This window comes from Gopherus evgoodei, chromosome 2 (assembly GCF_007399415.2).
Source record: "Gopherus evgoodei ecotype Sinaloan lineage chromosome 2, rGopEvg1_v1.p, whole genome shotgun sequence".
NCBI classification, from domain to species: Eukaryota; Metazoa; Chordata; order Testudines; family Testudinidae; genus Gopherus; species Gopherus evgoodei.
This window is the reverse complement of record NC_044323.1, coordinates 80528379-80551410: the sequence shown is the minus strand read 5'-3', so window position 1 is coordinate 80551410 and position 23032 is coordinate 80528379. Positions and strand designations below refer to the sequence as shown.

At 39.6% G+C, this 23032-nt stretch overlaps 1 protein-coding gene across 6 annotated transcripts in view; it reads right to left on the bottom strand.

The window, feature by feature from the left end:
• TMEM108 (transmembrane protein 108) overlaps window positions 1-23032 on the bottom strand; it is a 348023-nt gene that overhangs the window by 217786 nt on the left and 107205 nt on the right. For 4 of the 6 annotated variants that reach the window (XM_030551122.1, XM_030551121.1, XM_030551126.1 and 1 more), the window contains one exon: window positions 21700-21821. The exons of 1 other annotated variant lie outside the window; for it this stretch is intronic. The gene's annotated coding sequence lies outside the window, so the exon portion shown is untranslated. Of the gene's footprint in view, window positions 1-4066; window positions 4087-21699; window positions 21822-23032 lie in introns of those variants that run through there. One more of the 6 variants, XM_030551125.1, reaches the window with a different exon arrangement.

Below are 23032 nucleotides of genomic sequence, written 5' to 3'. Positions count from 1 at the left end.
GGGTGATGGGTAGTGTAATATTAGGGAGGCAGTTATATGGCGTGATTTCCAAGACTGTATTAACATTCATGATTGTGACTTGCGAAGAGTTTAAAAGTGAAGGAGGATGGAGGGATTTGTAAACTGGATTGATGAGCAGTAGATAGAAGGGGAAGTGGATGTACAGGTAGGGTGACCAGACAGCAAGTGTGAAAAATCAGGACAGGGGGTGAGGGGTAAATAAGAGCATATATAAGAAAAAGACTAAAAATCGGGACTGTCCCTATCAAATTGGGACATCTGGTCACCCTATGTACAGGAAAAAGCTGTTATGGGGACTATCTATGAGGCAGCACTTGGTTTCCCAAGTTCTTCAGGGTGTCGCGTTAGATCATTCGCTAATGTACATTTGCATCATTCACTGACTTACATGCGCTGAGGAGCTAGTGCAAAGGTTCTAGAAAGGGAATAAAATGATTACGAAGCCTAAATTCAAAAGATGGGGGATTTAAGAAAGCAAGTAGATAAAGAATATGCACTAGGCTGCACAAAGCATTTTGTTTCCTACCAAGTCTAAGAAGTAACTGCCTAGTGAAAGATTAAACAGATTTTGTACAGTTAATATACTTCAAAGGTTTCCAGGGTGTTTCTTCCAGTGCTTCTACAATGGTAAGATTTTATGTTCCATCCTAGCAACGGCACCACTTTGCATTTATATCACATCTTCAATTCAATGACCTCAAAGTCTTTTGCAAATAACCATCATAACACAATTGTTAAACAGGGTAATATTTATATCCATTTAACTGATGGCCACATGGGAGGTGTAAAGAGGGTAGCTAACTTGCCCCAGGTCACACAGGTAGACAATTGAACAGAACTCAGTAATTCTGGCTCCCAACCCCCTGTCCTAACCAACACTCAAGTGCAGTGATGGAAGATTCCAACTTCTCCTCCCTTCCCCCATGTTCTTTAGTCACTGACTAAAGTGCTTGTGTTAGCACAATTTTGTAACGAAGGGATGGGAATTCACACTAACAGGTCTATTTTGGTTTCCTCTTTCTCAACTGCAATTTTTTTTTTTGTTGTTTTTAAATTTCTATAGGAGGAAAGATACAGGATAGGGCAATTGCTCTGGTTGCAGCAGGGAAAGGAAGAGTAAAGCATGGTGGACAGAGGTGCTGTTCAAAGAGGTGCTGCTATTCTCTTTGAAAATAAAGCATGGATTTAACAGACTGCAGTAATCACTTGTGCTAGCTCATTTATGCGCTGATGTGAATTTGTGCAGCTGTAATTTATAGTTCATTAATATGTTTTGCTTGGTTAAATGAAGGGAGAGAGAACAGAAACATCTGAGTCAGAGCCGTAGCTTCTTCATAACAATTATACATGGATGATTATTTCTGGAAGAGATTACAATTGTAGTTTGGGGAAAGTAAAGTAAACAGAATACAAAGTAATCTAGATAAATCTTAAACAATTAAAGGTTTAGTAAAAGACTTAAGGTTAGTGGACTGTGGGAAAAAGGAATGGGGGAGAGAGAGAGAGAAGTTTTACCTGCATTAAGAGAGCTTTGTATGACTAGATTGGATTGTCATTTTGTCTCTGTAGATTAAGAGTTATATACAGGGAAGGACTGGCATTTCAGATCATCGCTCTCTCTGGATTACAGGGAGTTTAATAATTATGTTTTTGGAACACGGCCATTTCCCTAATAGGAAAAGGGAAAAAGGAAAAACCACATCCATGCCCCTTTCCTCCTGGCTGAGATCTACTCACCCCTGTTTTTTTTTCTCCTATGAGAGATCGGAAGACTAGCAGGATGCAGTTACGAAATACGGCCTACAAGGAGAATGGGAAGTGCTCCACTGCACTGGAAGCCCCAGAAAGAATTCTCTCAAGGCAGAACTCCTGTGGTGAGGTACATGCTGGAGTGATAGCTCTACTGTTCTTTAAAAAGACTATAGCATATGCTTGCCCCTCAATATGCTCAGCTCTGCTGGTCAGTACAGTAAGGTGCGTGTTGCCCTGCTCTCTTTAGAAAGCTAATATGACTACCTGGAAGCAATGCCTCTGCTTCCATTTTTAACTGCATCTGCTGTTGTGCCTTTGCTTCATCTTGCACATGGTAAATTGTAATCTAGTCATAACAGTTTATGAATAGCACCATTATTATGCAAGATATGAGGATTAATTTCTTTATCAATACAACAGGTTATTCTGCAGCACTGACAAACTCCTTACTGCAACAACGGGCAGTCCATTTAATGAAAATCTCTTCAGCTAAGAATTTGAATTCTATCTATATATAGGACATTATAGATGCTGTGCCTCTTGAGTAATTTAAAAGTGGACTGGACAAAGCAACAGGACCTATACCATAGGGAACAATCCTGCATTGGCACGGTGAGGCATTAAGATATCTGTGGCCTTCTCTAGCTCTGGTTTCAGCATTGTAAGAACAGAATAATTTAAATATACTGTATAGAAAGATCTATAGAAAACAAGAGCTCACTAAGCTGGAGTATGGGTATCAGAGGTTCATCTATAATGAGTTGTAGGATAATCTCATACTTTACCAGACCTTTTTGGAGCTTTGTATTAACAAACCACCTTGGAATAAGATTTATTAAGTAAGTGTGTGTGCACGCACACGCACGTGCCTGTCTGTGTCATTTCAGAATGCTGCCCAAGTTGGTATGAGCATGAATAAGTGAGGAGAGAGGCTATGCTGGGAGGCAGAGGGGCTGAGGCAGACTCTTCCTTTATTTATACCTGATGTCACTAAATGGATCATTATAGATTTTGCAATCCAAGAAACAAAGCAGCTCATAATGTAAAAGAAAAAAAACTATATCAAAGGGGTTTGGGAAATACTCTACAAAGAAGCTGGATGTTAGGAGAGGTTTTCGTATTCATCAGAGAAAAAAGATGCTAAGATAAGACTGATGCAATGGCATGAAAAATGACTGCAGATTCTGAGCCTGGACAAAGCAAAACAATGTTGTGAGCAGCACTACATTAGCTAACAACAGAAGGAGAATGTACTAACAGAAGGATAATTCAGATTGAAGGAGTTTAACAAAGGAGGATTGTGAATTAAAACTAAGAATTTCAGTAGCACAGGGCTAGAATCTGCCACATGCACTCATGCTGCGTAGTACTTTACTCTGTGTGGAGTCCCACTGATCTCATGCACTGAGTGAGGGTGGCAGAATCTGGCCCACAGTTATTCATTAGTTCCCTAGTTAACAGGAAGAAAGCAGCTTTTTCTAGATCAGTGGTTCTAAAACTTTTGTACAGGTGACCCCTTTCACACAAAAGGCTGAGTGTGTGACCCCCCTTTTAAATTAAAAACACTTTTTTACATATTTAACACTATTATAAATGCTGGAGGCAAAGTGGGGTTTGGGGTGGAGGCTGACAGCTCGCAACCCTCCATGTAATAACCTCGTGACCCCCTGAGGGGTCCCGACTCCCAGTTTGAGAACCCCTGTTCTAGGTGGACAGCAGATTCCATGGCAGATCTCAGATTAGAATTGTATACTAAGCAGTTCCATAATTGTGGTTAACATTTTTATTTAGATGAGTACAAATATGATGTACAAAAAAGGATTGTTTACTTAAGAGATCACATCAAAGGCAGTAGTAGGGCCATATAATGTAATTACATTATTTTTTTCCATGTATCAAATCACGCTTGTCTTATTCATCTGATTAGTTCAATTTAAGTCAATTACAAGAATAAACCGGGCAGGATTTACTGCCTGACCCAATGCCCCATAATGTCAATGGAAAGACCACCGCTGATTTCAAGAGGCATTGGATAGTGTTCTTTCCAGAAAAAAAAAAAGTATGATTTTATCAGTTATCTGCAGGTGAGGACAGATCTAGCTATGAATTCTTAAATTCATTATTACATTGCTGCTACATTGTGTTAGCTGTGGACCAGATTATCCCTCCTATGGAAAAGCCTGCAGAAGCAGGAGAAAATCTCTGAGGATCCCCTAGTGGAGATATCACTGTGTCATTCTATGAGAGGACAATTTTCAAAATAAAGAAGATGCTGTGGGAGCCATTCCCAAACCTGGCGGATCTCCAGGAATCCTCAGGAGACCACAGACAGCTATGCAGAGGTGCTGTATTCCTGCACCAACTCTATGGGCTTGGTTGGTTTTGCTGTTTGTACTTCTCACGGCCCATAATGTCATCATTTCTGGTGGCAGTGGTGTCATAAATGATCTGGCCACTAGAATGGACAGAGAGCCACAATGTTAGCATGGATCACTCCAATACTGCATTAACATTAGTTTAATTCCCCTTAACAAAAACAACAACAACAACAACAAAAAGAGGTAAAACAAGTCTTGTTCTTATCTGTACATGCCCAAGCGCACACTAGGTTAAATGCAAACCTGGCTAACATCCTATGAAATTGAAGAGCAATTCATCCATTTGTCCTACAAGACAAGAGAGTCTGGTAGCCCTCCCATGGGAAGTGAAAATGCATGAAAGATATGCTGATCATTCATTGACTGGTTTGCTCACCACACTGCATTGTTAACAGCAAGATCCAAATGATTCCTTCCCACCTGTGAAGCTAGTTACAGTACTAGAGAAGAGAGTGCAATGCCAGAATGAGATGTGATGGATTGCTTTTGACTTTTATCCAATTTACAAGATTATTGGACTGTAAGCTAAAGACAATCACAGCACTGGTGGCATCAAATCAGCTCAAGCAGTCCTTTGGTGCTCACATTTCTCATATTTTGTTATATTTATAATACAGGAGTAGAAGTCTGCATTAGGGCTGACAGAATAGTCCCCATTACTTCAGACGCTAAATTGGGACTTTGTCAGGTTTGATTAGGATGGAGCAGGCTAGTTTCTACCATCTCTATACATAACAGAGACCGATGGAAAACAGGGTGCAGAGGGCAGAATGAAAAATTTTGTTTCTGTGTTTTGTTGAAGTTTTCCGAACACCTCTAATAAATAACATGACTTCCACATTGGTAATGGCATTCCATAAAAAAAAAAAAAGCTTGAGTGTTCCCTGGCATGAAGCAAGCAGCCAGTAAATTCAACTGAGTTAAGTTACAGTTCAATACAGTAAATCTAAATCTTAAGAAGCAGCTGTGGCAAATTATTCAAGTTACATTTTATTTAAAACTTGATTATGGAGCAAGGAATTGCCTCCAGGAAGAAAAAGGGGGGAAAAAATCACTAGTCTCACATGTGGAGTCAAGGGGACACCCTTGGCCTCTGCAGAAAGGGAGTGTCTCTACTGGCTACAGCACAGTACTGGGAGCCAAGACTCCAGAAGTCTATTTCTGACTGTGCCATTGACATGCTATAAGACCTTGGGCAGGACATTTGAACATGTGTTAAAGCCAGACTCTGCCATCCTTGCTCATGCTGAGTAGCATCTTAAGTTGCAAACAGCCACATTCATTTCAGTGGAGCTTCTCAAGGAGTAAGGTAACCCCCACTTTAAGTCAGGGGGTGGCAGAATCTGCTTCTAAGGGATATTAGAAAGTTTAATTAATGCATGTAAAACACTAAGAACCTAGAACTACAGGTGCTATGTAAGTGCAAACTATTAAATCATACCTGCAAAGCATTAACTATTGCTGGTACTTTGTGGAATAACAACAAATTAGCCCCTAGATGCCAAAGATCTGGAGTACACAGCAGAAATCAGTAATGCATTTTACATCAGAAAGGGAACAGCCTCTTGCATGACAATGAAGGTGATAGAGTACAATGGGAGATTAAACTGAGGATGAAAACACTGAAAAAAGCAATGAATAGGTTTCATAGCTACTATTCTTGCAATACTTCAGTGAGTTATACTTTCTATACATAAAAACTTTTTAATTCAAGTCTGTTAAACCCCCAATGGGTAGTTATCCATGTCCGACTTCAGGATATTATTTTAGAGAATGATTAAGAACTTATGCTACTTGCAAGCATATGAAAATTATCTTCTTTCCCCCTTCTAATGCCTTCCCTGGCTCTCTTCTCAGCTACCACACCAGAGCCTTACCATTCTGGGCACTAATGGCTGCGCTATCAGATTTAATCCATGGCCATATGTGCACAATAATGAATTGCCAATTTACAAAATTGCCTGTTCTTTTAAACATGAATAAGTGCCATTACTGGTAGCCAACTATCAAAATATAATTCTAGGGAGTCCTGCTGGTTATTTGGTACACTGTAGCCCACTGTATTTGAAACTAAAGAAGTTGTTTGGCAAATATCAATTATTTTCTTTCTAAACTTTGATAAAAACACCCATTACTTCAGAATTCGAATGCTTTGCACCTCTACACTGTGGCACCATCTGAAAATGTCGAAGCACTTCACAAGCTCACTTGAGTTGTGAGATAGGGAGTTATTATTATATTGACTGAGGGGGGGTAGGCCCCTAACCCAGGCTCCAGATGGAGCCCAGGTATTTACACTGCAGTTTTACAAACCCACAGGCTGCGCCCCGCGAGTCCAAATCAGCTGATACAGGCCAGGTGTGGGTGTTTAATTGCAGTGTAGACATACCCTTAGTGGCTTGTCCTAAACCAAACAGGAAACCTTTGGCAGCACCAGGAACAGAACCCAGCCTTCTCAGCTACTCCAGTCCAATGTTTTAACCATTAAATCACTATCATTCACAGTAAAGAACTTCTGACTTTTATAAATGAACCTTTCCTACAGTACAGAGATTTCTCTTGGGAAAATATCTTAATAACTTTCTCTAAAATGCTGTCAGTCCCTTTTCAACAACACACGCTTTAGGCCAGACTCTGCCCCTTAAGCAGAGTCCCACTTTGGGGACAGTGCAAGGCTGCCTCCTACAGTTCCTGGGGAATACACCTGCTGTGCTATCCTGTAGGAGAGGGTGGCAGATGCTTCCCTCCATGACCAGAGCTCTGTTGGTCTACGCAGAAAGATGCTGAGGCCGTGTCCTCACTCCTTGGGGGAGTTTGTGCCCAAGGGGGGGCAATGGGGACCATGTTTGATCTAGGGCCATTACTCAATGTGGAGGGAAGCAATAAGAGAAAATGTGGAAAAGGTAGAAGGGCTAAACGACTTTGTTTCAGTTTTTACCACAAAGATTCGCAGCAGTTGGACATCTAACAGTGGATGCCAGTGAAAATGAGTTAGGATCAGAGGCTAAAATAGGGAAAGAACAAGTTAAAAATTACTTAGACAAGTTAGATTTCTTCAAATCACCATGGCCTGATGAAATACATCAAGGAGCTGACTGAGGAGATATCTGAGCCATTAGCAATTATCTTTGAAAAGTGATGGAAAATGTGATTGACTCCAGAGGACTAGAAAAGCGTAAATAATTAGAGTGCCAATTTATAAAAAGGAAAATAAGGACAACCTGGGGAATTAAGACCAGTCACCTTAACTTCAGTAACCAGAAAGATAATGTAGAAAATAATTAAGAAATCAATTTGCAAACACCTGGAAGATAATAAGGTGATAAATCCATGCTGACCATTACTTGTCAAGAACAAATGGTGTCAAACCAACCCAATAGCTTTTTTTTTTTTGACAGGGTAACAAACCTTGTGGATGGGGTGAAAGTGGTAGATTTGGTATATCTTGACTTTACTAAGGCTTTTGATACTGTCTTGCATGACCGTCTCAAACAATATAGGGAAAAAACCATTTAGATGGAGCTATTATAAGGTGGGTGTATAACTGATTGGAAAACCATTTCCAGAGAGTAGTTTTCAGTGGTTCACAGTCAAGCTGGAAGGGCATACTGACTGGGTTCCTGCAGGGATCAGTTCTGGGTCCGGTTCTGTTCAATAGTTTCATCAATGATTTAGTTAATGGCATAGAGAGCACACTTATAAAGTTTGCGGGTGATACCAAGCTGGGAGGGTTGCAAATGCTTTGGAGGAGAGGATTAAAATTCAAAATGATCTGGACAAATTGGAGAAATGGTCTTAAGTAAACAGAATGAAATTCAGTAAGGACAAATGCAAAGTATTCCACTTAGGAAGGAACAATCAGTTGTACACATACAAAATGGGAAATGACTGCCTAGGACGGAGTACTGCAGAAAGGGATCTGGGGGTCATAGTGGATCACAAGCTAAATGAGTCACTGTAACACTGTTATATATATAAAAAAAAGGAAACATCATTCTGGGATGTATTAGCAGGAATGTTGTAAACAAGACATGAGAAGTAATTCTTCCGCTCTATTCTGCACTGATCAGGCCTCAACTGGAGTATTGTGTACAGTTCTGGGCACCACATTTCAAGAAAGATGTGGATAAAATGGAGAGAGTCCAGAAAAGGGCAACAAACATGATTCAATGTCTAGAAAACATGACCTATGAGGGAAGATTGAGTAAATTGGGTTTGTTGAGTCTGGAAAAGGGAAGACTGAGAGGGACATGATAACAGTTTTCAAGGACATAAAAGGTTGTTACAAGGAGGATGGAGAAAAAATGTTCTCCTTAACCTCTGAGGATAGGACAAAATGCAATGGGCTTAAATTGCAGCAAGGGTGGTTTAGGTTGGACATTAGGAAAAACTTCCTAACTGTCAGCATGGTTAAGCACTGAAATAAATTGCCCAGAGAGGTTATGGAATCTCCATCATTGGAGATTAAGAGCAGGTTAGACAAACACCTGTCATGGATGGTCTAGATCGGGCGTAGGCAACCTATGGCACGGGTGCTGAAAGCGGCACGCAAGCTGGTTTTCAGTGGCACTCAGACCGCCTGGGTCCTGGCCACCAGTGTGGGGGGCACTGCATTTTAATTTAATTTTAAATGAAGCTTCTTAAACATTTTAAAAGCCTTATTTACTTTACATACAACAATAGTTTAGTTATATATTATGGACTTATAGAAAGAGACCTTCTAAAAATGTTAAAAGGTATTACTGGCACATGAAACCTTAAATCAGAGTGAATAAATGAAGATTCAGCACACCACTTCTGAAAGGTTGCCGATCCCTGGTCTAGATAATACTTTGTCCTGCCATGAGTGCAGGGGACTGGACTAGATGATCTCTCTCAAGGTCCCTTCCAGTTCTACAATTCTATGTTCCTGTACTTGGGGAAAAAAAACCACCTGCAAATGCGGCCAGCTCTTCTATGGCAGGGAAGAGGAGGTGAAGGCTCTTTGTATCTTCTTCATTTGTGCACAAGCCAGCCACCGTCTAGCTCTTTGCAAAACATTATAGAAATACTTTGTTTATCCCAGGACAACCTTAGGCAGGAAGCAAAAAAAGAGGGGACATTTTATAACAGCTGCTGGCTATAAACCAAAACCAATGCTTTATGTTCCCCTTCTAACAGCCTGAGACTGAACTCTCTGAAATCTAATGTTGATAAATGCAATGTAATGCACATTGGAAAATATAATCCTAACTATACATATACAATGATGGGGTCTAAATTAGCTGTTACCACTCAAGAAAGAGATCTTGGAGTCATTGTGGATAGTTCTCTGAAATCATCCACTCAATGTGCAGCGGCACTCAAAAAAGCAAACAGAATGTTGGGAATCATCAAGAAAGGGATAGATAATAAGACAGAAAATATCATATTGCCTCTATATAAACCCATGGTACAGCCACACCTTGAATACTGCGTGCAGATGTGGTCGCCCCATCTCAGAAAAGACACTGTATATTGGAATTAGAAATGGTTCAGAAAAGGGCAACAAAAATTATTAGGGGTATAGTACGGCTTCTGTATGAGGCGAGATTAATAAGACTAGGACTTTTCAGCTTGGAAAAGAGGCGCCTAAAGGGAGAAACGATAGAGGTCTATAAAATCATGAGTGGTATGGAGATAGTAAATAAGGAAGTGTTATTTACTCCTTCTCATAATACAAGAACAAGGGGCCACTAAATTAAATTAATAGGCAGCAGGTTTAAAATAAACACAAGAAAGTATTTTTTCACGCAATTCACTGTCAGCCTCTGGAACTCCTTGCCAGAGGGTGTTGTGAAGGCCAATACTATAACAGGGTTCAAAAGGGAGCTATATAGATTCATGGAGGATAGGTCCATCAATGGCTATTGGGCAGGAATGGTGTCCCTAGCCTCTGTTTACCAAAAGCTGGGATTGGATGACAGGTCATGGATCACTTGACAATAACCTGTCTGTTCATTCCCTTTGGGGCACCTGCCATTGGCCACTATCAGAGGACAGGATACTGGGCTTGATGGATCTTTGGTCTGACCCAGTATGGCCATTCTTATGTTCTCTATTTTTGCAAGAAAGATGCCATGAAACAAACCATCACAAATATGAAGAGAACATGACAAATTGAAAATCACTAAGGCTGTTGACAACCCAGTGATCTTGTGGTAGCACTCTTCACTGCCATGTCTGTAGCACTGGCATATGTATATGTGAATGGGGGTGGTGGCACTTTTGTTCACTCTCTATTCCTGGTCTCTTGTTTGTGAGGCTACAGTACTTTAAATGGAGTTGTGCACTTATCCAGAAGTAAATTTGGCCCTATGAGTTCTCAGCCTCTTGCAGGAAGAGAGTGACTTGAATTATTCAACAGTCTCATCTCCATCTGCTGAATTAGTAGGCTGTGAAAGGAATCCCCTTCACTTCTACAAGCGTGGAAGTGAGGTGTTTTGGATGATGGGCCTTAAGAGGAATGGAGTTAAATTGGGGAGAAAATTAAAGCTGCTCAGGGCTTCAAAAGATCCCTAGGAGACAAAAAAATAGCCATTAAGGTTACTGTCACATTGGGATGTCACCCATATGAGTATGTGTGAAGAGCATGAATAATTTACTGTAACATCATCATATATGATTACATAGCTAAATGTGCAAGAAAATGGAGAACAATACCACAAACTCCTTTAGAATAGGAATTAAGCACAACGGAAGAGAAAAGCTGATAGAATTTGCTCATAGTGAAAAGGCTAAGAGAGATCACCTGTATTCCTTTGATCTATAAGTAGATAAGGAAAAAAAGCTAACTTGTAGAATGCAAAATTTTCTTGTCTTTCATGTAACAGAGAGACAGGGGATTTCCAGTTCTTTACAGGGCACAACCAGTTCAAGAGATGAAGTGACCATAGGACAAACAGACGTAAGATCCAGCTTAACACAAAGCTGGATAAAGCCACGCTGATCACCAGTAAGCAGACAGCTAAAATTAACCTAGAAAAGTGCAACAAGAGGATGGAAGAGTTTTGTCAGCCTGAAAAAGTAGATGTCAAGCTCTGGCGAGGAGAACAGGAGAGCAAGAGAAGAATGACAAATATGCATGATGGGGAAATATGGTGAAAAACTAAAGATGAGATATAGCTGAGGAAAGGAAAATCCTAGTGAATTGAGAAATGTTATTTTATATTTCTAAACAGATTTGAGAAGTAACAGTTCAGAGACTTTAGATGGCTCATGCTGAACAACACCTACCCCTTTCCATGATCAAACTCAGAGTTATTACTATTATTTATTGCTATTTTTATTAAAATTGGGCAATAAGTAGATGATATTACAGGATTTTAGCTACCCAAGAAAACTATTATTCCACTGAAATTCTTTTCAACAGGCTTAAATTTATAGCTGGAAAGCATGAACAAAGTCTACTATGGTGGGCAAGACAGCTTTCAAATCAAAGAAAAACAGTAACTCTAAAACCCCTGCAGAGGTAAGTACAGGTCACTTAATGAGAACTCTGCACATAAATGAGACTTTCACCATATGCTTATACAGGGAAACCCAACAGATCAAAGAAGAGAGAGAAATGGTACAAGGTGACTTCATCCCTCTGAAGTTATTCTTTGCTTAGCTAAAAAACAAAACAAATCTCTTCTGGAAATTGAGATGGAAAGAAAAAAAGAAGACTCAGCAACAAAATGCAGAGCAGCTGAACCACCTGAAATGTATACAATACACCTGACCTACAAAATTTGATTAAGCTCAGCAGCTGAGACCCAGAAATGGAACTGAAAGGATGCTATTCTACTCAGGGCATTCACAAGAAGGGCAGAGCCAGATCTGAACATCACTAAACAAATACAATATGACATCATCTTAGAATAGCCTGTACATTATGAAAGCCAAGGAGAAGAAATGAAGAATTAAGGCCTTGTGGAGTTCAGACATTAAATGTGTACATCACTGAGAGCTCACTACGATGTGTAATCAGACTCATCAGTGGATTGTATAGTTCATTGGACTGCAGCCACATAATACCAATATTTACCATGTTTTATCACAGCGTTTTCACAAATACATGCCTATAATCCCCCCCATCCATTTCCACCCCCTTCCCCTACCAAAAAGACAAATGATAAGTGTTCTCTATTTTACTAATGAGGAAACTGAGTCTGACAAATAGTCACAAAGTCAGTGATGGATCTGAGATTAGATGATAGAAGTTCCTAACTCTTAACTTCATGCTCAGACCATTCTTCCCTGTCACTCATTCTGGAGTGGGACTGTTAGGGTATGTCTACACTACGAAATTAGGTCAATTTCATAGAAGTCGATTTTTAGAAATCGATTTTATACAGACAATTGTGTACGTCCACACTAAGCGCATTAAGTCGGCAGAGTGCATCCTCACTACCATGCGTAGCATCGACTTATGGACCAGTGCACTGTGGGTAGCTATCCCACAGTTTCTGCAGTCTCCACCACCCATTGGAATTCTGGGTTATGCTCCTAATGCCTGATAGGACAAAAAACATTGTTGCGGGTGTTTGGGGTATATTTCGTCAGTCGCCTCTCCCTCTGTGAAAGCAATGGCAGACAATCATTTTGTGCCAGAAGCCAGGGCGATTAGAAGAGCACAGCAAGGCGTGCTGCGCATCAGAGAGGCTTTGAAAATGAGTTATATGACTGGCCAGGCTTCGGTGTGACAATTGTGTGTGTTTCTCCTTTATGCAAACCCACCCCCTTTGTTGATTTTAATTCCCTGTAAGCCAACCACCCTCCTCCCTTCGAAATAAAGTAACTATTATTTTGAAACCATGCATTCTTTCTTTATTAATTAAAAAAAATGAGATAACGGACAAGGTAGCCCGGGTGGGTTCGGGGAGGAGGGAAGGACAAGGCCACATTGCTTATTGTAGCCACACTAAAAATCAAATTGTTTAAATGACAGCTTTCTGTTGCTTGGGCCATCCTCTGGAGTGGAGTGGCTGGGTGCCCAGAGGCCCCCCTCCCCCGGCATTCTTGGATGTCTGGGTGAGGAGGCTAAGGAACATGGGGATGAGAGTAGGCGGTTATACAGTGGATGCAGCAGCGGTCTGTGCTCTTGTTGGCTTTCCTGCAGCTTCATCATGTCCTTTCCTGGCCTCTGCCACTGAATGCCTCCATGCATTAAGCTGTGCCCTATCAATGCAGGAGGACTGCATGAGCTCGGAAAACATGTCATCGCGAGTGCGTTTTTTTCACCTTCTAATCTGCGATAACATCATGGACAGAGATGTTAGGGGGAGCGTAGAAACATTCTATGCTCTATGATTCTGGGGGGACTGCATCGTCAACTGTGCTGCTGAGTTTGCCATGCTGACCAAACAGGAAATGAAATTCAAAAGTTCCTGGAGCTTTTCCTGTATACCTGCCTAGTGCATTGAAATTCAAAGTGCTCTCCAGAGCAGTCACAATGGAGTACTCTGGGATAGCTCCTGGAGGCCAATACCATCGATTTGTGTCCTCACTATCCCAAATTCAACACAGCAAAGTCGATTTTAGCACTACTCCCCTCATCTGGGAGAAGTACAGAAGTCAATTTTAAGAGCCCTTTAGGTCAACGGAACGGGATTGGTTGTGTGGACGCATTCATTTTTAAATCGACCTAACGTGGCTAAAGTGGACCTAAACCCGTAGTGTAGACCAGGCCTTAGTTAACTGAACTGGGGTCACTATATTTCAGTCACACTAAAAGGCAAAATGAATCATGTGAAAGAATATTCCTCTAGTCCAACCCACAAAGGAAGATCTAGGAACCAGCACAAAACATCAGCAATAGAATTCTGAGATAATCAAGAAAACAGATCAGAAATTTGCCGCTCCTAAGAGAAGCATGATGAGGGAGATGGTGGAATGTATGGGATAGGGAACAAAAGCAAAGGAAATATGAAAAAACTCAAATAAAGGACATAGAGAAAATAATTAAATGAATCTGGCAATAGTAAACACATCACTAAAAGGAAACTAGAAGGAAATGTATGCATCCCAAGAACCTCAGCAGAGGCATAATATTGGAAAGTCTAGAGACGGAAAGAATATCTCATTAGTGAAACAGATTAGTACAGGCGTCAGCAACCTTTCAGAAGTGGTGTGCCGAGTCTTCATTCATTCACTCTGATTTAAGGTTTCGCGTGCCAGTAATACATTTTAATGTTCTTAGGGTCTCTTTCTACAAGTCTATAATATATAACTAAACTATTGTTGTATGTAAAGTAAATAAGGTTTTTAAAATGTTAAAGAAGCTTCATTTAAAATGCAGAGTCCCCCGGACCAATGGCCAGGACCCAGGCACTGTGAATGCCACTGAAAATCAGCTCATGTGCTGCCTTCGGCACCTGTGCCATAGGTTGCCTACCCTTGGATTAGTATAATACTCATGTTTGCATGCATGGGAGGGAGAGGGGGAGAGAAATCAGGCAAGGAGGACTGGGTAGAGCTTTAGCGGAAGCATTTAGTTGGAAAGGACAGAGAAAAAGAAAAGATTCTGCTGTCACTGCTATTAGCAGGGGAAGGAGTTGAGTTGGAATCAAGTATTACCATGAAAAAGGCAAACACACTGTTCAATATGATGTTCAAAACCACCAGCCATGAAGCGCATGTTTATTTTTAATGTACGTCATATGGTGAAACATTCCATCAAAATAAACTCACGCCAATCTAAGGAGGCTTTTTTAATTTTATTTTTTGTATTCTCCATATTATAATAAATGCATCATGGATTTTAGGCTTGTCTATATGACATCACAGTCCAGATTATGGGAATGTGAATTGTAGAGTTCTCTGATGTGTTTGCTGTAACTGCCCCATGTAGATGCTGGTGCAAACTAAAAGGTACCTAGTTCATGTTAATGTAGTCCCATGTCAAATAAGCAAACTTTTGGTTCACTTCAGCGAGGTCTATACTGGACAGTTAGACCGCAAAACACTAAAACTTTCTGTAATTCACATCCCCATATTGCACCACCCCATTTTTCCCCACTCTTATGATTGACAGGAAGTGAAAATGGGGCAGACTGACTATGTATAGCCAGAATTGTTTACAGATTGAAGTCAGAACAGAAGTAAGGTTCTAGTCCACATGGCTGTGAAGAAAAACTTGCAAATATGACCTAAGTGTGATCTAGAAGCTAATAAAGCAGAAAGCAATCAAAAGAATCCAATATCTTTTTCTCTCATATTTCTGTGAGGCTTGGCGCATGATTTTTGAATATCTGTAGATGGAAATACTATGTTGCTTTTTCTGATAAATTTATATTTAATTTATTCTATTCCCTTTTCTTTTATATGCATTTGAAGGGATGCTGAGAGCTTAAACTTGGCACGTAAACGAAACTGCATTAAAACAAGCTTTTATAAAACCTAAGGCCAATCAAAATCTGTCTCCACTTTTCTTTAAAACAAGCAAACACTTTTACTCCGTGTTCAGTGACTTCACTCTAGCACTAAAAATCCCAAAGTGAGACTGAGTAAACTAAAGTGCATCAGATGATGCTGATTTTCACTATTCAAACTGAGCATAACATGCTTCTGTGATTAACAAAAGATAGTATTTTAAATATTATACCTCTTGTATTTCTCTCAGCTTAGACAATGAAAATCAATGACATTTGTTGCACTTTAGTTTATCATTAGTCTCCCTTTGGGGTTCTTAGCACTGCACTGTTTCGTTTTTGAGCACTGAATGAAAGTGTTTACTTGTTTTTTTAAAATGGGGAAATATTTTGATTGGCCTTAGGCTTTTTATAAAAGCTTGTTTTTACATAATTTATATTTGCAGCCAAATCTAAGCTGTCAGCATCCTTTTGAATGTGTATAAAAGAAAGGGGGAAAGAATAGACATTTGCTTACAACGTGATTTTTACACTGACAGAATCCCTTTAGGAGGCTCTTCATCTATAGGGAAAGGAATATGACATGGTGATTCTGTTTCAGCTACAGCTTACCTGTGCAGACAGACTAGCAGAGCTGAAAAATTCATTCTGACCTTTCCTTTGTAATGAGATGAACTTTCTCTGAAACTGGCAATCACTGCTGAACTACATCTCTATCTCGATATAACGCTGTCCTTGGGAGCCAAAAAATCTTACCGCTTTGTAGGTCAAACTGTGTTATATTGAACTTGCTTTGATCCACCGGAGTGCACAGCCCATCCCCCTGGAGCACTGCTTTACTGTGTTATATCCAAATTCGTGTTATATCGGATGGCGTTATATTGGGGTAACGATATACTACCCTATCCCACTTGCAGCACATCTATTTCCATTTCCTCCTCCCAAATGGCCACTACTTGGAATAAAATGATTTGATTTATATATGATCAAGAAATTTATGGATGAAAATTGAATGGACTGATCCTTAATTTAATTGAATCAAACTATTGTATTCAGGGCCAGTTCTAGGCACCAGCAAACCAAGCACGTGCATGGGGGCAGCACAATTTGAGGGCGGCATTCTAGACACTTCGGCAGTTGCGCCTTTCGGAGGTTTATTTTTTGTTTGGTTTATTTTTTTGCTTTGGCAGTTGCGCTCCTGGAGGTTTTTTTTTTTTTGCTTGGGGCAGCAAAAAACCTAGAGCTGGCCCTGATTGTATGGCTAGTCCATTCTTCAGTAGATCAACTCATTACCATAATGGTATTAATTCAATATTCAAGACTGGTACTATCATTCTCATTCTGATACAAACTAAGGACTGAATACACTATTTTCTGAAATCATATAGGAATATGTTTTAAAATAGTATTATTACAGAAGCACATTAGGCACTGTCATGCAGAGTACTGCAAAAAAGAGAATTTCTTCCTTAAAACAAATAAAAATGAAAAAGAACCCGTACTGACTAATGCCATCTTTAAAGTTAATTAATGTTCATATACATTTTACCAATTAAGGAATTCTCACTCCATATGGGAAGTTCCTTCCTAATTCCTATTTGTTAGTGGTTAGCTTATAGCCTAAAATATGAGGGTTTAAATCCTCAGATGAAATAAAAAATGAGCTTGTCTAATGTAACTGTGGATGTTCTCAGCTACAGTGTTGTTCTGGACTTTAAGCTTCCACATAAAAAACAGGTTCTTAATGGGATAACTCCATAACGTTAAGGACAATTGCAAAGTACTCTGTTTAGGAAGGAACAATCAGCTGCACACACACAAAATGGGAAATAACTTCCCAGAAAGGAGTACTGTACAAAGAGATCTGAGGGTCCTAGTGGATCACAAGCTAAATGTAAGTCAACAGTGTAACACTGTTGCAAAATAACAAATATCATTCTGGGATGTATTAACAGGAGTGTTGCAAGCAAGACATGAGAAGTAATTCTTCCACTCTACTCTGCGCTGATTAGGTCTCACCTGGAGTATTGTGTCCAGTTCTGGGTGCCACATTTCAGGAAAGAGGTGGACAAATTGGAGAAAGTCCAGAGAAGAGCAACAACAATGATTAAAGATCTAGAACACATGACCTATGAGGGGAGACTGAAAAAAATTGTGTTTGTTTAGTCTGGAGAAGAGAAGACTGGGGGGAACATGATAACAGTTTTCAAGTATAAAAAAAGGTTGTTACAAGGAGAAAGGGGAAAAATTGTTCTCCTTAGCCTCTGAGGATAGGACAAGAAACAATGGGATTAAATTGCAGCAAGGGCAGTTTAGGTTGGACATTAGGCAAAACTTCCTAACTGTAAAGGTTGTTAAACACTGGAATAAATTGCTTAGGAAGGTTGTGGAATCCCAATCATTGGAGATTTTTTAGAGCAGGTTAGACAAATACCCATTAGTGATGGTCTAGATAATACTTAGACCTACCATGAGTGCAGGGTACTAGAGTAGAGGACCTCTCAATGTCCCTACGATTTTATGATAAACAGAGGAAGGATGATCAAATTGTTAAGGTATTAGCCTGGCACTTGGGAGACTGGGGTTCAGATTTCTGCTCTGCTACAGACGTCTTGCATGACCCTGTGCAAGTCTCATTGCCCATCTGTGAAACACGGATAACACTACTTCCCTACCTCACAAGAGGGAGTTGTGAAATTGTCCTCTTGATCATGACTCATTAAAGACTGTGAGGTGCTCAGAAATGGTGGTAATGAGAGCCATATAAGTACCAAAGATAAAAGTTAGGAAACCTATCTATTTCTGCAGTGTACTTGGCAGGAAACTGGAGGGGACAGACTCTATACTATGCACCAGGCATCTGGTTCCTCCATAGCCTTTTTGGATGAATCCCTTCATTAATTCTATCCCTCATATGAGGCATCATTATGTCACTAGGCCTCCTCTGCTTGTGTGGTGGATCCTTCCAGCACATTTGAATGCATTTAACTATACCTATGAGACTTTTCTCAAACACTGTATGAATGGGTTCCATGTTTGCTCAAATGTACATTGTTACATAGATGGAATACCAATACAGTGAAAAACTCAGGGCCAGATCCTCAGCTGGTGTAAATTACTGTACCTCTTCTGACTTCAGCATTTACAGTCACTGTAGAATGGTGTGGAAAGCACTACTGTATTTCATTATTCCTAGGACAGAAAAGATCTGCAGCATCTCAGATACTATTTGGGTAGATGTTGTCTTTCTATATGGCAACAACCAACTGTGCATTACTCTTCAGGAGAAAATCCCAATTCCTCTTGGAGACCCACATTAAAAGCAAAGTTAGTTGTGACAGAGCAATTCCAAGTAAAGGCGACCCACAGGTCTTTTACATCAGAAATCACAACCACACCAGTGTTCTTTTTAATTGTGAAGACTCTGATCTCTAGCTGCACCACTTTTTGTTTGTTCCGTTTTGAACATAATATGTTCTGACCAACATGCCTAATACCAGTAGTAGTTAAATGGTGGTAAGTGCTAACATTCCACACCGTTGGTTGACTTTGTGTAGTTACTTCTGTACCATAATATCTGCCTTGGGAGGGTTAGCTTCTGAAGCTATTTCATGATTTGCCTCATGAAGAATTAATGACTCTTCTTCTAACATGTTCTCATGTAGCAGTGGGAAAAACTTGTATTGCTAGTTGCTATCTCATCTTTTGGCTTCAAGCAGCTCTGGGAAACATACTGCAAAAGCTTATTGCTGGGGATAGGAGAGCAAAAGGGCTAAAAGACAGTTTGGCTGCTTCAGATTAAGTAGGAAGCATTATGGAGAAAATGTTCTGACTTATGTCATATACTAAAAATGCAGTGACATTTGTCCTGAGTACTTACTGTGCAAGGCATATGCCAGTAGAAATTACATGGTTTGTAGTGCACTCTCTGACCAGTCCCTACACAGCTTCAAACACCAAGCTTTCAGAAAATGCAGAAAACAAGATTCTTCTTTTGGATCAGCTTCATCTGAACTGCTTAGATTCTAAGCAGAAACGTATGTGCTGAGAGTATTAGAAACACCATTATAGACACTGCTTAAATAGAGGTTTTTTTCTTCACTTCTAAAGAATGCATACCTATTTTTGAGAGACAAGTTGCTTCCACTTCCATAAGAATATCATATTTAACCTTAGAACTCTAGCATTTTCTAGCTTTGCTGTACCAGTAAATGAATACTTTACAAACTGTACAGTACATAGAATATAGTTCAAATTGACAATCACACATGCTCAAGCTATGCCTATAATAGGTAATAGGTAATTGTGCATGCATAATAGATAGATGTGCATGAAAATCGGTAAAATGCAAAAGTCCCCATTTGTGCACATAAAGTGCCTGTCTGCCCATACATATAGGTATTTTGCAGGTGCAAATTAGGAGTCTACATTTCAAATTGGCCTTATGCCTACAGTTTCCAAAAGATTAAAATAAAATGTCTGTTCTTTGTTTGGCCTTTCTGGTAGTAATTCCTTACTTGGTAATTAAAGTATCCCACTTACAAATATCTGATTGGCAGAACCCTAAGGTGACATTACTCAGCTTTTTGGATCTAGAGTTCCAAAAGGGATGGGGAAAATGTACAGGTCATCAAATATGCAAAAGCATCATCAAGGGTTTTAATAACAACTTGGTGTAGTTCTGACTTGTGAATCACCCTCTTTGTTTTATGCTTGCAAAAGGTAATAAATTATTCAACCTGCAGGGTTTTTTTTTCATTTTGCATTACATATGTCGTATAAGTCACATCTGATTCACTATAACACAATGGAGCAAGACAGGAGCAAAATATTTGCAGAGAAAAGCAAAACAGCAGTCAAAATCAGACTTTTTTTACTTTATTATGAACTAAAAAAGGGACCTCTCAATGAAAAATTTACTAAATTTTGTGAATTTCCACTTAAAAATTGGCTCATTTTCCAGCAAAATGAGCTCATTTCATTGAAAGATGACTTTGAAATTTGAAAATAGAGATGTGAAATATGAACAGTCATTGTTTCAATATAGAAAATAGAGATTTCATTATATTCTGCAGAGAAACTAGATTGTCCAAACTTTCAAAACATTTTGTGGGAGTTTTACCAATTTTGAGTATCTCTAAATTGGAGCTGCACTATTTGAGAGTCCTTAATCTATCTCTCTAAAAGCTTTCCTTTAAAATCACATCTTTATCAGTCAGGGCGATGATTCCCTGAACTGATTTAGCAGCAGCTGTCCAGGTTTTAGTTCACATGTGAATGCTTGTGGTGTCCATCAACCAGCAGGCAGTCTGTTCTTATGCTCACTAAATAACTTCTGGACAATTTCACACATTTGTCAGTCTGAAACCAAATGGTAAAAATGTTTAAAAGAGTGCCAAGAATTACACTTACTCTCAACAACTATGCCACAGTGATGTTATCTGTCTTTGTAAAACCCAGAAGAATCAAGAAATTAAGACACTACTGAAAAAACTCTCCACCTTACCATACCTTTAATGCAAACAACCATATGAGGGATCCAGTGTTGTAAGGCAGGAAATGATCCAAAATAAAGGACAAAGTGTTAGTGGCTCAAAGCAAAAATATAAGAAACTCACTGTCTTTGCCATCTATTTATAAACACTTCCAGGGTTTATGATTTCCTGTGTCAGTCATGTACAATTATAAAATTGAAATATCACTCCATGATTTTTTGGGGGTGAGGTATATTTGGGTCTGTAACAAGAGATATCTCTAAACTATGGTTCTCTCCTGTTTGAAAGATATCCTGCAATGAGGGTTTCAAAGATATTGGATCCACATCAGGAGGCTTTGAGATAGTCTCAAAAAAAAAAAAGTCTCAGCTGGGGAAAGGACCTCTTATTAGCAGATGAAGTATCTAAAAATAAAGGAGACGTACACAGCTGGGGAATATTTACAGAAACATATTGGCTTTTTTTAGCAGGCACTTCACTTTCATATAGTAAGAGCCCAAATTTCAGAGAATCTGAACGTTTGCATCTGCCACTGACCTCTAAAAACTCAGGCCTTTTTCATCTGTATTTAGCCTAGTTACAAGTTCATCATATGCCACAAATTACTAGGACTGAACCACTGCACTGGACACTGGATGGTCTGTAATAAGCAGAAGCAGCAATGGCAGAAAATTGTCTTACCTTAGAGTGGGATGTGTAGACGCCTTCCAATGCATCTATATTCTCATAGCCCATTGAGTCTGTTCTCTGTTCAACTGTAGATTCTGCTGCTTTTTGCTTTTTGCATTGCTGGCTGGTGCAAACTGTAAATTTACAGAAGTGAGTGTATTATGCCAAGATGCTTATCCATATCTCATTCTGCAAGGCATTCAGTTTAAATGCACATGGCACTGTGCCATGTGGCTCCTATTCCTCAGAAGTGCTTTTAGTCCCATGACCTACACGCAGCAATGTTTCTGTAGGTCATTGATTTTTTGGAAGATAAATAGGCCGATGGAAGAGTTCAAAGGTAATTCTAAGGGATTTTCTTTAACATCTTTACAGAACCTCACATTCAATCAATGAATGTCATATTTAAGAACATGGTCTTGTCTTACTTGAATTCATACATAAGAAACTTTTAATTGTTGAGTTCTCTGTGAACACCTGTGTTAAAGGTTTATCCTGATAGAAAGGAGTGAATTATTTTTATTTCAGAATATTTAATTTAAATGTCAATTGTGGTAATCCGTTTTTTTTTTTAAACTGGATGTTGGTAGGATAGAGGCAGATTCTAGGACCTTGCAGAGAGAAACAGAAATATTCTGCTGATTCATCTCAGGAATTAGACCAGATGAGACTCATTTGAAACTCAGGGAGTATAAAAAGGTTGAGAGGCTCTCTAAGGCAGAGGGAATGCTCATGGGGCAGTGCAGTGGGTCCTACAGGGAGACACCCTAGGAACAGGCAAACTCAAGAAGGAAGTTCAGGTTCAGATATGTTTGTTATTTAAAATAGCAATAAAGGAAAACCGCAGGACAGGGTGTGTTTGGATAATATTCAGTGTGTGTGCCATGTCAAAAGCAGGGTGGGAACAAGAGGGTGGTAGAAATGAAGGAAATCCATATCAGAACTTGTTCTATGCAACAGTTAAGGGAACCACAGTGAGGTTCCTCCACTAAGTGAAGAAATCCACTGGTGGCTGGGAATAACAAAAGAAACCTACTATTCTACACCACTGCCACTACTTTACATAGCGGAGGTTAACATTTCAAAATGATCATTACTACAGGACACTAGATGAATGTGTGCAACTGTATCAGTGGCAATAGATGTGATGTAGCCTGCAGTGGAGAACAAAGAGAGGAATGGACGAAGAGTGAAGATACTGAAGAATTTGTGAAAAGCCATCTGGAATTGTGTGTTTTCTTGATGGCTCAGTAAGATTAATTACTCTGATGAGGCACAGACTCAGTTCAAATACTGAGATGAACCTAGAGGGAAATAACATAGGAGATCCCTTGAATCTGCCCTT